The sequence below is a fragment of the Scyliorhinus torazame genome, chromosome 4, assembly GCF_047496885.1.
Source record: "Scyliorhinus torazame isolate Kashiwa2021f chromosome 4, sScyTor2.1, whole genome shotgun sequence".
Taxonomy (NCBI): domain Eukaryota; kingdom Metazoa; phylum Chordata; class Chondrichthyes; order Carcharhiniformes; family Scyliorhinidae; genus Scyliorhinus; species Scyliorhinus torazame.
Window position 1 is genome coordinate 107,004,038 of NC_092710.1, and position 17,815 is coordinate 107,021,852.

The following is a 17,815-nucleotide window of genomic DNA, read 5'->3' on the forward strand; positions in this document are numbered from 1 at the left end:
GTCACACAATGCTACTTACTGATGTGACAACAGCTACCAAACTTGACTCACATAGGACCATTCAATTTGCAAGTCGCTCACAAAAGATCAGTGTTCAGCTGCAAGATGGGATCTGCATTAGCATTACATGAATGGCAAGACACCAAACATGCAGGTAGGTCGTTTTGAAGAACTTCTGTTGCAAAGTGGTTTGGAGGTGTTCTGAGGAGTTTCAGGATTTTGAGCTCCGGCGTACTGCATCTTCGCAGGGAGGGCAGGGAATCTGATGCTCTGGCCACAAATAGGCTGCAACAAGTAAGGGCAGCTTCATCTTCAGTACCTCCAAGTCTGCTGCACAACAGGAAGATAGAACAGAGACTGCAGAGAGGCAAGACTTTTGCAATGCCCTTTGTCAATGTGAAGTTGGTCTCCTCCATGCTCCTTGACGGTCTGGCAGACCAGCCAATGAGCCTAGCACCTCAAATGTGCAAATTCATCAGGGTTCTGTGTGCCGTTCCATCAGTCTCCTCATCAGAGTACATTGTCGCCGAACCCATCGACAAGAACTGGTAACGAATACTACTTTAACTTTGGAATAAGGGAAAGAGAGCCATCTGCAACTTGATCATTATGTCAGATAGCAAAATGAGACGAGCTACAAGTTAAGAAGGGCCAAAAGGCAAGAACATTTCATCTTAAATATTCTCAGTGACCTCACATTCCATGGGCTCCACTGCAGTGTCCCCATGCTGCTGAGGGCCATCTCCTCGTTACAACATAGAACATACAGTGCAGAAAGAGGCCATTCGGCCCATTGAGTCTGCACTGACCCGTTTAAGCCCTCACTTCCACCATAACCCCTCCTAAACGTTTTGGTCGCTAAAGGCAACTTATCATGGTCAATCCACCTAACCTGCATGTCTTTGGACTGTGGGAGGAAACCGGAGCACCCGGAGGAAGCCCATGCAGACACGGGGAGAACGTGCAGACTCCACACAGACATTGACCCAGCAGGGAATCAAACCTGGTACCCTGGCGCTGTGAAGCCACAGTGCTATCTACTTGTGCTACAGTGCTGCCCAGGGTTAAGTCTCAGGAAATACTGCCATCTTTGTTGCCTGAGTTCTGCTCTATTCCCTTCTATTGTGCATCATCCTCCCGCAAGAGAACAAATAGAATGTGTAGCACCTTGTTGCCTACACGGCTCCATTCTGATTAATTTCCATGTAATCCCCAATCGTTAGCCTCACCTTTTCACGAAACTCCTTAATCTTCCAACTCTAGCCTCCATCTCGGCCTCTGCATTTGCCCCAAGTCTGGCTGGTGGGTGACTTGGAGGGGAACCTGGTGGTGGTCTTCTCAGGTATCTGCTGCTCTTGCCCTTCTAGTTGGCAGTGGCCGTGGGTTTGGTAGCTGCTGCCTAAGGAACTTTGAAAAGTCCCTGCAGTGCATGTTATAGATGGTACACATGGCTGTCACTGTTCATTGGTGGTAAAGGGATTGAATATTTGTGGAATGGATAGCAATCAAGCGGGCTGCTTTGTCTTCAATGGTGTCTAGCTTCTTGTGTGTTGTCGGAGTTCAAGGCTTCCAATTGAGCATAATTTGGTTCAGCACTTGTCAATGCTTTCAAAACGAAACTATTAGTCTTTTGCCTCCAGTTGGCGTTATATGTGAGAGACAACTATACCCACCCCATCGGTGATTTCAGCTTTTAAAAAATGTTTCCTCTAATTTATTTTCTTGGTTGAACTATGGCTTTAAGAAATGTTATTTTCACCGAGGCAAAGGCTAAGAATCCTGCGGTGAGTAACTCACCTCCTGACTCAGCAAAGTATGTCCACCACTTACAAGGCATAAGTTAGGAGTGTGATGGAATACTCCCCACTTGCCCAGTAATAATTTATAAAGTTCGGTGAGGCCAGCGCCCCCCCACCCCCACCAATCCAGCGGTACCTTCTTCCCCCGCGGGGTTTTACCCATCAACACAAACCCTGAAATCTTCGCATTCACCTTCTTGAAAAATGCCTTGGGGATAAAAATTGGAAGAATCCAGAAGACAAACAAGAACCTTGGGAGGACCATCATCTTCACCGTCTGCACCCTCCCCGCCAATGACAGTAGGAGCGCATCCTACCTTCTAAAGTCCCCCTTCATCTACTCCACCAACCGAGCCAGATTCAACTTGTGTAGCTGCTCCCACTTCTGCGCAACCTGGATGCCCAAATACCGAAAGCTCCCCCTCACCACCTTGAATGACATTTCCCCCAATCACCTACTGCCCCCTCGCCTCGATCGGAAATACCTTGCTTTTACCCACATTCATTTTATACCCCAAAAAGCGTCCAAATTCCTCTAGGATCCCCATAATCCCTCCAATCCTCCCCAGTGGGTCCGCGATGGCCAACGCGGAGATGAACCCCCCCCTGCGCATGCATTGGGATGATGCCAGCAAACGCTGGCGCTCCCACGCATGCACCATCTCGCGCCGGCCGGCGGAGGCCCTTCGCCACTGGTTGGTGTGGCGCCAAGTCCCTTCCCCACCGGCCGGTGCGTTGCAAACAACTCTGGCGCTGGCCTAGCCCCTGAAGGGGCGGCCCGACACCGGAGTGGTTCACGCTACTCCTTCGCGCCAGAGTTTCCCGCCCCGCCGGTTCACGGAGAATCCCGCCCGTGGAATTTCCTACAAGCATGATTTTTGATGCTGTCTCATTAGTTATCACTTAAATAGAATAAACCTTTACTGGCCGTGCAAAAGTGGAAATTTGTCTTTGGCTTCACTTCCAGTATAATATATGCAAACTCTGCCTAGTATTGGACATGCACATCTTCCTCAGTGAGCTTCATGCTGTTTTTGACTCTTGCTATCTCGTCTGTGCATGACTGTTTTGATAGTTCACCATGATAGTTCCTTCTTCCTGCAGTTCCAAGCTCTGTTCATTGGTCTTGTGTAAACTGCCACTATGAATATTCCCCAATATAGATTTTCACTCTCACTTAAAATGTACTTTGTTGTATACTGTGCCATTTACCACTCACCTCTGCTATTTACTCCATCAAACATGCAGCTTCCACCTCTTGGAACTCATTTAAGATAAACAAGCCGACATCCTGCATGACGAGCAGCTGTGGCAAAATTTACCTTTTAGTTAGCATGCTCCATAACTGTTCAGTCACCGCATGCTTACATCTTCTCTGCATGATTCAGAACTAACTTGCACAGCAGTTTGTTCACTAGTTAGTTGGAGATTTTCACTTCCAAAAAGCCCAATCTATTTTGACACTTTTCATGGATAAAGACTAGCGACTTCTCTGCTTTGAGGCTATTCAGCTGCAGTGACCATCCATTTTTGATTCAGCACATCCTTTCCATGCCTGACAAACTCTCATTTGTCTTAATATTTCAGAACAAAGTTGCACAGGTCTTGGTGCATCAACTAGTATTCACTAACATCCATTGTGGAATTTGGATTGATTGTACACCGTTGGGAGAAGGGAGGCTTTTATTCCGTATTCAGGCTTTCTTATGCCTGTGGATGTTGGAATGTTTAAATGTTGCAGATATCTGTTACACTCCTGGGAACCATCAGCATCTGTTATTGGCTGATGCCTTACAATGCTTTACATGCCCATTATTGTTTGTATTAAGGATATATATTCTGGCTGCCAACAAAAAAAATCCAATGTTCATAGTATCATAGAATCCTTGCAGTGCAGAAGGAGGCCATTCAGCCCATCGAGTTTGCACTATCCCCGTAATCCCACGCATTGAATCACCTATTCTGTTCCTTAGCAGATTCTTTGCACATTTCCACTTTTCTTTTCATGGGATGTGGGTGTCACTGACGAGGCCAGCATTTGTTGGCCATGAACTAAGTGGCTTGATTTTAACCCAGGATTCTAACTTTGGGCACATGAGGTATTTGGTTGAAATGTTTCTGCATCATAGATTTTAGTTGTACATCACTAATTCACCACTACTCTGTTTTTCAGATGACAGGGCAGGGTCAACAATAATTTTTAACCTAAAGTGCCTTTAAAAAAAGATATCTAACACAAAACTATTGGGAGACACAGTTAAAATCTGGCATTTCTAAACCAAATACTTGGCTAATTGACAAATGTTTCGATAATACAGGGAGACGGTGGCATTGTGGCAGTATCACTGAACAAATAATCCAGAGACCCAGGCTAATGCACTGGGGACATGGATTCAAATCCCATCACAGTAGCGAGGCCATAGGTTTAAGGTGAGAGGAGAGAGATACAAAAGAGATCAGAGGGGAAATTTCTTCACACAGAGGATGGTGAGCATCTGGAACGAGCTGCCAGAGGCTGTGGTAGAGGCGGGTACAATTTTTTCCTTTAAAAATGTTAGACAGTTACATTGGCAGGGTGGGTACAGAGGGATATGGGCCAAATGCTGGCAAGTGGGACTAGCTTAGTGATAAAAACTGGGCGGCATGGACAAGCTGGGCCGAAGGGCCTGTTCCAATGCTGTAAACATCTGAATAGAAAAAAAAATGAAAATTCACCTAACTCTGAACTGCTATATTTTTATAACTTGTATCTATAATTTTGCCAGTAAAGTTTTATTCAAAACATCAGATCATAGAATTAAAGGTTTTTTGGCTATTAATTCTCATGATTAAAAAAAAAGCTGAAACCTCCTGATTTTAAAACATATTGTTTTTTTTTTCTTCTTCATTGTTACAGGATGTGGGCTTCGCTAGCTGATCCAGTATTTGTTGCCCATCCCTAATTGCCTTTGAGTAGGTGGTGATGAGCTGCATTCTTGAAGCGCTGCAGTCCATGTGGTGTAGGTGCACCCACAGTGCTGTTCAGGAGGTAGTTCCAGGATTTTGACCCAGCGGCAGTGAAGGAAATGAAATGAAATGAAATGAAAATAGCTTATTGTCACAAGTAGGCTTCAAATGAAGTTACTGTGAAAAGCCCCTTGTCGCCACATTCCGGCGCCTGTTCGGGGAGGTTGGTACGGGAATTGAACCGTGTTGCTGGCCTGCCTTGGTCTGCTTTCAAGGCCAGCTCTTTAGCTATATCGGCCCCTGTAACAGCAATATATTTCCAAGTTAGGATTGTGAGTGACTTAGAGGGGTACTTCCAAGTGTTCCCATGCATCTGCTGCTCTTGCCCTTCTAGACAGTAGTGATTGTGGGCTTGGAAGGTGCTGCCTAAGGAGCCTTGGTGAGTTCCTGCAGTGCATCTTGTACATGGTACACACGGCTGCTACTGTGGTGGAGGGGTGAAGGTTTGTGGATGGAGTACCAATCAGCAGGTTACGTTGTCCTGGATGGTGTCGAGCTTCGTGAGTGCTGTTGGAGCTGCACTCATCCAGGCAAGTGGGGAGTATTCCATCACACTCCTAACTTATGCCTTGGAAGTGGTGGACATACTTTGCTGAGTCAGGAGGTGAGTTACTCACCGCAGGATTCTTAGCCTTTGCCTCGGTGAAAATAACATTTCTTAAAGCCATAGTTCAACCAAGAAAATAAATTAGAGGAGGAAACATTTTTTAAAAGCTGAAATCACCTATGGGGTGGGTATAGTTGTCTCTCACATATAACGCCAACTGGAGGCAAAAGACTAATAGCTTTCGCTTTGAAAACATTGACAAGTGCTGAACCAAATTATGCCCAATTGGAAGCCTTGACAACACACAAGAAGCTAGACACCATTGAAGACAAAGCAGCCCGCTTGATTGCTATCCATTCCACAAATATTCAATCCCTTTACCACCAATGAACAGTGACAGCCATGTGTACCATCTATAACATGCACTGCAGGGACTTTTCAAAGTTCCTTAGGCAGCAGCTACCAAACCCACGGCCACTGCCAACTAGAAGGGCAAGAGCAGCAGATGCCTGAGAAGACCACCACCAGGTTCCCCTCCAAGTCACTCACCAGCCAGACTTGGAAATATATCACTGTTCCTTCACTGTCGCTGTGTTAAAATCCTAGTTTTCTGTCCCTTATGACCTTATGTTCTTATGTCCTGTAGCCAACCAGAGAGCAGGCTATACAAGACCTAGTATTGTGCAATAAAATGGGATTAACTGATAATCTCATAGTAAAGGTATGTCTAGGTAGCAGCAATCATAATATGATTGAATTTTACATTCAGTTTGAGGGCGAGAAGAGTGAGTCCAAGACTATGGGAGAGGGAATTCCTTTTTCAAAGTGCTGGCTCTGGTTTGTAAAAACGGTGTGCAGCCTACCAGCAAGGGACTGTACTTACCTGTGCGCCCTGGTGGGTTCTCTTTATCTGGTTCACATTTCTCCAGACTTGCTGTAAACCTCGCTGACGTGATGTCATGTTGATGAGGGGGATGAATATGGTGGGACGATACAATGGGGAAGCCTGTTAATATTGAAATATATTTAAATGAGATTCCAAACCTTCCTGGGGGTGAACTACATTGCACCAATGGTGAGGTGTGGGGACAATCGCATCATGAGATCTCGCCGGTGAGATCCTCGTTTTCAGCCTCTCGCGAGATTTATACCCGCGGCAAATGGGGATGCAAAATTCCAGCCTTTGTTTTTAAACTTGGACAAGGACAATGATGAGGATTGGAAGCTAAGCTGGTTAAAGTGAATTAGCAAATTAGGTAAACAGATAGGTCAACAGAAATGCAGTGGCAAACATTTGAGGGGGCACTTCAGAATGCACCGAATAAATACATTTCAATGCGTGAGAAAAAGTCCAAGGGATAGACATACCATCTGTGGTGAACTAAAAGGTTAAAGATAGCATCAAGCTTAAAGAAAAAGCATTAAATTGTGCAAAGACGGGTGGAAGGTCAGAAAATTGGACAGAATATAAGGAACAGCAAAGGAAGACTAAAAGATTAAAAAGGAGAGAAACATTAGAGTACGGGAGAAAGCTAGCCAGAAATATAAAAATTGAATGTTAAGAGTTTCCATAAATATTTTAAAAGACGCGAGTTAACAAAGTGAATGTTGGTCCTATCAAAAGTGAGTCTGAAGAATTGATAATGGCACTTAGACCTTTTTCAGGAGTTTCCACAGACATTTTGGGGCAGATTGGTGAAGCGAACACTGCCAAAAGGATTCCCTCTCGAGACTTCCGGTTGCAGCTATGCGGAGCTAAGTCGCACATTCGGCGGCTCCCGCAAAAATGGACTTTTGGGCTCTTTTCTGGCCCCCAGGGGCACTTTTTCGACATTTCCCGGTGTGGGAAGGAGTTAATAATAGCTCCCCGTCAGTATATGGCTTTAACTAGGAGCGGGGTGACAAAAAAGGTGGTGGTGGACCAGAAGAAGGGAGGGAAGAAGGACAAAATGGCGGCGGGCGGAGACCAGGCAGCGTGGAGGCAGTGGGCGGAGGAGCAACAGGAGGGTATCCAGCGCTGCCACAGAGAGATTAAAACGGACCTGCTAGAGCCGATGAAGGCTTCTATTGATAAGTTGCTGGAGACACAGACGGCCCAGGGGGTGGCGATCCGAGAGGCACAACAAAAGATCTCTGACAATGAGGACAAGATCTTAGTCCTGGCGGTAAAGGTGGAGGCGCACAAGGCGCTCCACAAGAAATGACAGGAGCAGTTCGAGGAGATGGAGAATTGGTCGAGGCGGAAGAATCTGCGGATTCTGGGCTTCCCGGAGGGGCTGGAGGGGCCGGAAGTGGGGGCCTATGTGGTCACCATGTTAAACTCGCTGATGGGAGCGGGGTCCTTCCAGGGGCCCCTGGAGCTGGAAGGGACCCATAGAGTGCTGGCGAGGAGGCCCAAGGTTAACGAGCCTCCGCGGGCGGTGCTGGTGCGGTTCCATCGGTTCGTCGATCAGGAGTGTGTGCTCAGGTGGGCCAAGAAGGAGAGGAGCAGCAGGTGGGAGAACGCGGAGGTTCGGATATATCAGGACTGGAGTGCGGAGGTGGCGAAGAGGAGGGCCGGGTACAATCGAGCGAAGGCGGTGCTGCACAGGAAGGGGATGAAGTTTGGCATGTTGCAGCCGGCGCGACTGTGGGTTACCTACAAGGACCGGCACCATTATTTTGAGTCTCCGGAGGAGGCGTGGGCCTTTGTTCAGGCCGAGAAGCTGGACACAGACTGAGGGTCGGGATGGGCGATTGGTGACTGTGGTGGATATGTTATGCCTATTTTTGGTTCGGGGGAGGCGCCTCTGCATTGTTTTGGGTTTCTTTTTCTCTGTGTTTTTCTCTTTCGGGTTGGGGAGGGTGGATGGGGCGGGTTGGGCACTGTTTTGGTTGGTGGCGGGGCCTGGTAGGTGGCGAGCGCGGGTTTTTTTTCCCGCGCCGAAGATTGGGGGTGGTGGGACCGGGGCGGGGAAGCGAGGATTGTTTCCCGCGCTTAGAACGGAGGGGGAGAGCCAATGAATGGGGAGCGGGAGAGGAGGGTGTGCCACACAATGGGAGGAGTCGAAGGGGAGGCGGGAGTGGCCGGGGTCAGCAGGAGTCAGCTGACTTGCGGAAGTGCAATGGGGGGAGTAAACCAGCTAGGATGGGTCCTAGCCGGGTGGGGGGGGGGGGTGGGGAATCGAGCTGCTGCTGCTAAGATCAAGGAGGAGCTGGAGCGAGTGGGGTGGGTCGAGACGGGGGTATGCCACTGTGGGGAACGGGCCGGGTGTGGGGTGCGGGCGCGTGGCTGGCCGAGGAGGGGTCAAGGCTAGTCGGCGGGGGAGGGGGGCGAGTAGCCCCCTGATCCAGCTGATAACGTGGAATGTAAGGGGACTGAATGGGCCGGTTAAGTGGGCCCGCGTGTTCACGCACCTGAAGGGGCTCAAGGCGGATGTGGTTATGCTCCAGGAGACACACCTGAAGGTGGCAGACCAGGTAAGACTGAGGAAAGGGTGGGTAGGTCAGGTGTTTCACTCGGGGCTAGATGCCAAAAATCGAGGGGTGGCGATCTTGGTGGGAAAGAAGGTGTTATTCGAGGCGTCGAGCATTGTGGCAGATAATGGCGGTAGGTACATAATGGTAAGTGGTAACTTGCAGGGAGAGAGGGTGGTACTGGTCAATGTGTATGCTCCGAACTGGGACGATGCGAGTTTTATGCGGCGTATGTTGGGTCGGATCCCAGACTTGGAAGTGGGGGGCCTGATAATGGGGGGAGACTTTAACACGGTGTTGGATCCTGCACTGGATCGCTCCAGGTCTTGGACGGGTAGGAAGCCGGCGGCGGCTAGAGTGCTGAGGGGGTTTATGGACCAAATGGGAGGGGTGGACCCTTGGAGATTTGCAAGGCCAGGGGCTAGGGAATTTTCATTCTTCTCATGTCCATAAGGCTTATTCTCGAATCGACTTTTTCATTTTGAGTAGGGCGCTGATAGCGAGAGTAGAGGATACCGAGTATTCGGCAATAGCCATTTCGGACCACGCCCCGCATTGGGTGGACTTGGAGATGGGGGAGGAGAGGGACCAGCGCCCGCTGTGGCGCTTGGGGGTGGGGCTGTTGGCGGACGAGGAGGTGAGCGAGCGGGTCCGAGGAAGTATAGAGAGGTACTTGGAGACCAACGACAACGGGGAGGTCCGAGTGGGGATGGTATGGGAGGCACTGAAGGCGGTGGTGAGGGGAGAGCTGATCTCCATCAGGGCCCACAAGGAGCGGGGGGAGAGGGAGAGGCTGGTGGGGGAGATGGTGAGGGTAGACAGGAGGTATGCGGAAGAACCTGAGGAAGGATTGTTGAGGAAGAGGCGCAGACTCTAGGCCGAATTCGACCTGGTGACCACCAGGAAGGCGGAGGTGCAGTGGAGGAAGGCCCAGGGGGCGGTCTACGAGTATGGGGAAAAGGCAAGCCGGATGCTGGCGCATCAGCTTCGGAAGCGGGGCGCGGCTAGGGAGATCGGGGGAGTTAAGGACAGGGGAAGGAGCGTGGTGCAGAGTGGGGTTGGCATCAATGGGGTCTTCAGGGACTTCTACGAGGAATTGTACCGATCCAAGCCCCCACGGGAGGAGGGAGGGATGGGCCGTTTCCTGGACCAATTGAGATTTCCAAAGGTGGAAGAGGGACTGGTGGCGGGACTGGGGGCCCCGATTGGGCTGGAGGAGCTGATCAAAGGGCTAGGAAGCATGCAGGCGGGGAAGGCACCGGGGCCAGACGATTTCCCGGTCGAGTTCTATAAAAAATATATGGACCTGTTGGGCCCGCTGTTAGTTAGGACCTTAAATGAGGCAAGGTGGGGGGGGGGGGCTTTACCCCCGACGATGTCCCGGGCACTGATCTCCTTGATCTTGAAGCGGGACAAGGATCCCCTGCAATGTGGGTCTTACAGACCGATTTCCTTGCTAAATGTAGATGCCAAGGTGCTGGCGAAGGTCTTAGCCACGAGGATTGAGGTTTGTGTGCCGCAGATCATCCATGAAGACCAGAAGGGGTTTGTGAAGGGGAGACAGTTGAACGCGAATGTGCGGAGGCTTTTGAACGTTATCATGATGCCGGCGAGGGAGGGGGAGGCGGAGATAGTGGTGGCGATGGACGCTGAGAAAGCCTTCGATAGGGTAGAGTGGGGGTACCTGTGGGAGGTGCTGAAGAGGTTCAGGTTTGGGGAGGGGTTTGTCAGGTGGGTTAGGCTGTTGTATGAGTTCCCGATGGCGAGTGTGGCCACAAATAGGAGAAGGTCCGAGTACTTTCAGTTGCACCGAGGGACGGGACAGGGGTGTCCCCTGTCCCCCCTGCTCTTCGCACTGGCGATTGTACCCCTGGCTATGGCACTGAGAGAGTCGAGGAACTGGAGGGGGTTGGTGCGGGATGGGGAGGAGCATAGGGTGTCGCTTTATGCGGACGACCTGCTGCTGTATGTGGCGGACCCGGTGGGAGGAATGCCAGAGGTAATGAGGATCCTTAGGGAATTCGGGGACTTTTCGGGGTACAAGCTCAATATGGGGAAGAGCGAGCTGTTCGTAGTTCAGCTAGGGGACCAGGAGAGGGGGATTGGCGAGCTCCCACTAAAAAGGGCGGAGAGGAGCTTCAGATATTTGGGGGTCCAGGTGGCCAGGAGCTGGGGGGCCCTGCATAGGCTTAACTTTACAAGGCTGGTGGAGCAAATGGAGGAGGAGTTCAAGAGGTGGGACGCGTTGCCGCTGTCCCTGGCGAGTAGGGTGCAGTCAATCAAAATGACGGTGCTCCCAAGGTTTTTGTTCCTGTTCCAGTGCCTTCCCGTGTTTTTCCCGAAGGCTTTTTTCAGGCGGGTTAACAGGAGTATAATGGGGTTTGTGTGGGCGCGAGGGACTCCGAGGGTGAGAAGGGTGTTCCTGGAGCGGAGTAGAGATGGGGGGGCTGGCACTGCCCAACCTCTGTGGGTACTACTGGGCTGCCAACGCGACAATGGTGCACAAGTGGGTGATGGAGGGGGAGGGAGCTGCATGGAAGAGGCTGGAGACGGCGTCCTGTGTGGGTACGAGTCTGGGGGCGCTGGCAACGGCGCCGCTGCCGCTCCCTCCAAGGAGGTATACCACGAGCCTGGTGGTGGTGGCGGCCCTCAAAATTTGGGGGTAGTGGAGGTGGCATAGGGGGGAAGTTAGGGCCTCGGCGTGGACCCCATTACAGGGGAACCACCGGTTCGCCCCAGGAAGAACAGGTGGAGGGTTTTTGGGGTGGCACAGGGCAGGGATACGAAAGTTGGGGGACCTGTTTGTGGACGGGAAGTTCGCGAGCTTGGGTGAGCTGGAGGAGAAGTATGGGCTCCCCCCGGGAACACCTTCAGGTACTTACAGGTAAGGGTGTTTGCAAGACGGCAGGTGGTGGAATTCCCACGGCTACTGCCACACACAGTACAGGACAGGGTGCTCTCGGGGGGGTGGGTGGGAGTGGGGAAGATCTCGGAAACTTACCAGGTGATGCAGGAGGAGGAGGAGGCCTCGGTGGTGGAGTTGAAACGTAAGTGGGAGGAGGAGTTGGGAGAGGAGATCGAAGAGGGGACGTGAGCAGATGCCCTAGGGAGGGTGAACTCTTCCACTTCGTGCGCGAGGATCAGCCTCATACAGTTTAAGGTGCTGCACAGGGCACACATGACCGGGACAAGGATGAGCAGGTTCTTTGGGGGTGAGGACAGGTGTGTTAGGTGCTCAGGGAGCCCAGCAAATCACACCCATATGTTCTGGGCATGCCCAACGCTGGAGAAATTTTGGAAGGGCGAAGCGAGGACGGTGTCGAGGGTGGTAGGATCCAGGGTCAAACCGGGCTGGGGGCTCGCAATATTTGGGGTGGCAGAGGAGCCGGGAGTGCAGGAGGCAAAAGAGGCTGGAATTCTGGCCTTTGCGTCCCTGGTAGCCTGGCGAAGGATTCTCCTTCAGTGGAAAGATACGAGGCCCCCAAGCGTGGAATCCTGGATCAGCGATATGGCAGGGTTCATTAAATTGGAGAGGGTGAAATTCGCCTTGAGAGGGCTCTTTAGGCGGTGGCAACCGTTCTTAGACTTCCTGGCAGAACGATAGACATTGGTCAATGGCAGCAGCAGCTCGGGGGTGGGGGGTGGGGGTTTACTTTATTTTTGTTTATGTTATTTACACTGGAAGGGTCTGAGGGGGTGTATACACCTGTTGTCTTAAGTCGGGGTGTTAATGTTAATTTATTATTTAGGCACGGGGGGGAGGGGTTTGGGGGGTTGCTTTTTTAGATTGTGTTTTGTACTTAACCCTGTTGGGTTCGTTTTTCTTTCTCATTTTGTTATTAATATTTTATGAAAACATTTAATAAAAATTATTTTTTTTTAAAAAGAATTGATAATGGAAAACCAGGAGATGGCAGATGAATTGACCAGGTATTTTGCATCAGTCCATAGAGGATGCAAGTAACATTCCAGAAGCAGATATAAAGCAGGAAATGAAAAGGAGGGAGGGACTTGGGGAAAATTAGGGGTTGGTTTAGCACACTGGGCTAAATCGCTGGCTTTTAAAGCAGACCAAGGCAGGCCAGCAGCACGGTTCAATTCCCGCACCAGCCTCCCCTAACAGGTGCCGGAATGTGGCGACTAGGGGCTTTGCACAGTAACTTCAATGAAGCCTACTTGTGACAATAAGCGATTTTCATTTTCATTCATTTCAAAATTACAGTCATCAGAGAGGTGGTACTGAGCAAATTGTTGGAGATATGGGCTGACAAGTGTTCAGGACCTGATGGAATACATCTCAGGGTCTTAAAATAAGTGTTACGACCCCAGTTGATGTTATATAACTGGACGGGAAGATTCCAGAATGGAACCAGGGTCAAAAGACTGCAACTTTTCCTTTTTTTCAATAAAATGTGGAGGAACACAGTCACAGGACCGCTAATGTGTTTTAATAACAAGGAAAACATTATCATCAAACATGAAAAGTTGGATTATCGTTCAATATTCCTTTACTCCATGCTTAGCTTAACAAATACATAGATTTAAAGTTAAACATGGATTGCAAAGTCCATCTTAAGCTACAATGGCCTCATTAACACAAAGTCCCTTTTTAGTACTCAAGATGACTGTGGTCAAATATACACACTCTGCCCTGAACCCAAGTTAGTATCTGTGGATTTCTCCTTAAAATCCCCCCAGATGATAATCACAAGACAGTTTTCAAACTCCATTACCAAAAACATGCTTTAAAATCTTCTCACATACCCTTAGTGGTTTGCATTCTGAGTTCCAGTCCAGGTTACAAATAATTCTTTTAACCGAAGCTTCATTCTACCTTTAACAACAAAACCAGTCTAGGATTTTACACCAGCCCCTTTGAGGTTTCCTTTGTCTTAACTGCTTTGACACAAACTCCGGGATCCGGCCATTGATTTCCATAGTTACTTCAACTTGTGTCTCACAGGCCGCAGTAAAATCTCACAAACCTGAAAATCACTTCAGATATCTTTCTGGCATCACAGCCTTCATCACAGCCCTGTCTTTACTGAACAGCTCTCTGTTCTAGTACCTTTAACCTCTGACTTCTTGGAAATTTCTCTAGTTTCAGTTGGGTATTCACGTTTATTCCGAGTTGGAACAAGGTCATGTTAGGAGTACGATGACAACATCACCATTTACACAGTGGGTATCTATCCTTACAGTCTGCAGAGTAAACCTTCCAATAAAGCTCTTGTTTGTTTGTACATTTGAGGTCTGCTAGCCTGTGCTTTAAACATATCACGAAGCAAACTGCCGACAAGGAGCTCGGCACCAAGTTTGCAGACTCCTGGAGGTGTAAAATAAAATACAGAAAAACTGTCAATCTGTAAGCAGACATCCCAAAATGATTCAGAAGCTTAAAGCATTGCTACGCCAAAGCTGACGATGAAAGGGTGCCACATTTCAGTAGCATCAAAGGAATCAAAATTTAAATGAAGATTTTGGAGGAAACCACATCAAAAAGAAGCTCTCCACATGCTCTGCCTGGAAAGATCTGGAACAGTACAGGGAGTACTGTGAGTACCATGCAAAAACCGGGTGTTCCAAAACTCAGAAGGAAACAGGCTAAGCTCAGGGATACCTTGGGCGTCATTCTCCGACCCCCCGCCGGGTCGGAGAATGGCCGTTGGCCGCCGTGAATCCCGCCCCCGCCCCCGCCGAAGTCTCCGCTCCCGGAGATTGGGCGGGGGGCGGGAATCCAGCCGCGCCGGTTGGCGGGACCCCCCGCTGGATTCTCCGGCCCGGATGGGCCGAAGTCCCGCCCAGGAATTGCCTGTCCCGCCGACGTAAATCAAACCTGGTATTTACCGGCGGGACCAGGCAGCGTGGGCGGGCTCCGGGGTCCTGGGGGGGGGCGCGGGGCGATCTGACCCCGGGGGGTGCCCCCACGGTGGCCTGGCCCGCGATCGGGGCCCACCGATCCGCGGGCGGGCCTGTGCCGTGGGGGCACTCTTTCCCTTCCGCCTCCGCTACGGCCTCCACCATGGCGGAGGCGGAAGAGACTCTCCCCACTGCGCATGCGCGGGAAACTTTCAGCGGCCGCTGACGCTCCCGCGCATGCGCGGGGAAACTGACAGCGGCCGCTGACGCTCCCGCGCATGCGCCGCATTTCCGCGCCAGCTGGCGGGGCAACAAACGCCATTTCCGCCAGCTGGCGGGGCGGAAATCCCTCCAGCGTCGGCCTAGCCCCTCAATGTTGGGGCTAGGCCGCCAAAGATGCGGAGACTTCCGCACCTTTTTGCCGGCGCGATGCCCGTCTGATTTGCGCCGGCTTTGGCGCCAGTCGGCGGGCATCCCACCGTTGGGGGAGAATTTCGCCCCTTGTTTGTAAAAAAAAAAGCAAGGGAGTGCTAAAATATTTGTGGCACATCGTGCTCACGCAAGCCCTTTCCATAGTAAAAATGGCAGGAATATTTGGCGCATGGGATGTATGATAAGAACACTGAGCAGTGGAGCTCATATACTGAAAGTTTTCATTATTTTGTCCGAACAAATAAAATTCGTAGAATCCCTACAGTGCAAAAGGAAGCCATTCGGCCCATTGAGCCTGCACTGACCGTCCTAAAGAGCACCCTACCTAGGCCCACACCCCCGCCCTATCCCCGTAACCCCACCTAATCTTTGGACACCTGAGGGGAAATTCTGCAAGCCCAATCCACCTAGCCTGCAAATCTTTGGACTGTGGGAGGAAACCGGAGCACCCGAAGGAAACCCATGCAGTCAGAGGAGAATGTGCGGCAGATACGGTAGCATTGTGGATAGCACAATTGCTTCACAGCTCCAGGGTCCCAGGTTCGATTCCGGCTTGGGTCACTGTCTGTGCAGAGTCTGCACGTTCTCCCAGTGTCTGCGTGGGTTTCCTCCGGGTGCTCCGGTTTCCTCCCACAGTCCAAAGATGTGCAGGTTAGGTGGATTGGCCATGATAAATTGTCCTTAGTGTCCAAAATTGTCCTTAGTGTTGGGTGGGGTTACTGGGTTATGGGGATAGGGTGGAGGTGTTGACCTTGGGTAGGGTGCTCTTTCCAAGAGCTGGTGCAGACTCGCTGGGCCGAATGGCCTCCTTCTGCACTGTAAATTCTATGATGATATTGTAGTCCCATCTTTCCTGAGTTCAACGGGGGTGGGGGTGGAAACAGTCAACGTCCTGCGAAGTCTGGGGCAGCGAGGAAAAACCAGGCTCGAAAACCTGTGATGAGAATATGGAGATTTTGCAGGGCCATGTCTCACCCAAACAATTGGTCATCAGCAACAGGTTCTTGTTCTATCAATGGAACCAAGAAGAAGACAAATGAATCACACAGTTCATAGCTACTTTGAACATATTAGCTGAATACTGTGAATTTGGAGATGCCTTGAACGACAATATTAGAGACTAGTGTGGGTTAAGAATCAAAGCTATCCAAAAAGGGCTGTTAACAGAAATCATATTAAACCTAAAGAAGGCTTTTTAAGTTGCAATCTCTATGCATTTTACAGGTAAGGAAGCCCAGAAATTAAGTTCACGCACTAGAATCCATAAAATGTCAGCTGAGACCTGAACACTGACACAAGTTTGAAATTGCCACTGATGTGCAAACACTGGGCACACAGCAGCAGACTACTGGAGCATAGATGCAAAATGCAGGAATTGTGGGATAAAGGGGCACATTAACCCTGCGTGTTGAGGGAAAAAAACAAGAAATTCTAAACAAGAACTATAAAAAGGATCAAATGGAAAAACAAATCTCTAAAAGGGTGCGAAAAAAGACCAGTGTCACAGTCAGATGACGAGCTGTCATTGAACGTACTAGCTATTGCAGGTGCAACATGACTCCTTTACTGGACGCACAACCAATGAAAATGGAGGTGGACACTGGGGCAACAGTTTTTTATCCCAGCCCTAATGGGAGAACATTGGCTGGAGAGAACCAAGCTAAACTGGGCCGAGGTGAATCTTGTGTTGGAATCCTAAGCAGATCTAATGAAGATTGCAAAGAAACATGCCATTGCCTTCAGTGGAGAGGTGGGAAGCATGAAAGAGATCTCGGACAAGCTAAAGATTAAGGACAGAAATCAAGCAAGATGCTGAAAGGTGAGGCCATTGTTGTATGCCATCTGGCCTACGGTCAAGGCAGAATTAGATAAACTGGTCAAGATGGAGGTCCTCAAACCCGTTAATGTAAGTATTATATGTTTGCCACAAAGCGAAAAGATATGGAGTGCCCACACTCTGGATTCTTACAAACACAATGAGAAGTTGCTCATACAAAACAGAAGCCCGCTCAAACACTCACTGCTGACATCATGACAAATAACATGACACTTCACCAGCAGGGATGGATTCTCTGGTATATAACAGTAAATGATTGGGCCATGCCCATAGTACTCGTGATGAAGAAAGATAGTTCGGTTCACATATGTGGGGATTTTAAAGTCACTATCAATCCTGTACTGCACGCAGAGCAGTATCCAGTGCCTTTAATTCATAGAATCCCTACAGTGCAGAAGATGGCCATTCGACCCATTGAGTCTGCATTGACCCTCTGAAAGAGCACCCCACCTAGGCCCACTCCCCCACCCTATCCCGCTAACCCCACCTAACCTTCTGACATTAAGGTCAATTTAGCATGACCATTCCACCTAACCTGCATATCTTTGGACTGTGGGAGGAAACCGGAGCACCCGGAGGAAACCCACACACGCTGGGAGAATGTACAAACTCCACATAAACAGTCACCAAAGGTTGGAATTGAATCTGTAAGGCAGCAGTGATAACCACTGTGCCACCTTGCCGCCATTGATGATTGATGATTTATTTGCTGTGTTAGCTGGAGACCAGCATTTCAGTAAAGTTGATCTTAGTCAAGCTTATCTCCAGATAAATGTGGGTCCAGATTCACTACAATATTTGATCACAATACACACAATCCATGACACACAAAGGACTATTCAGACATAAAAAACTTCCATTTGGCATTACATCTGCACC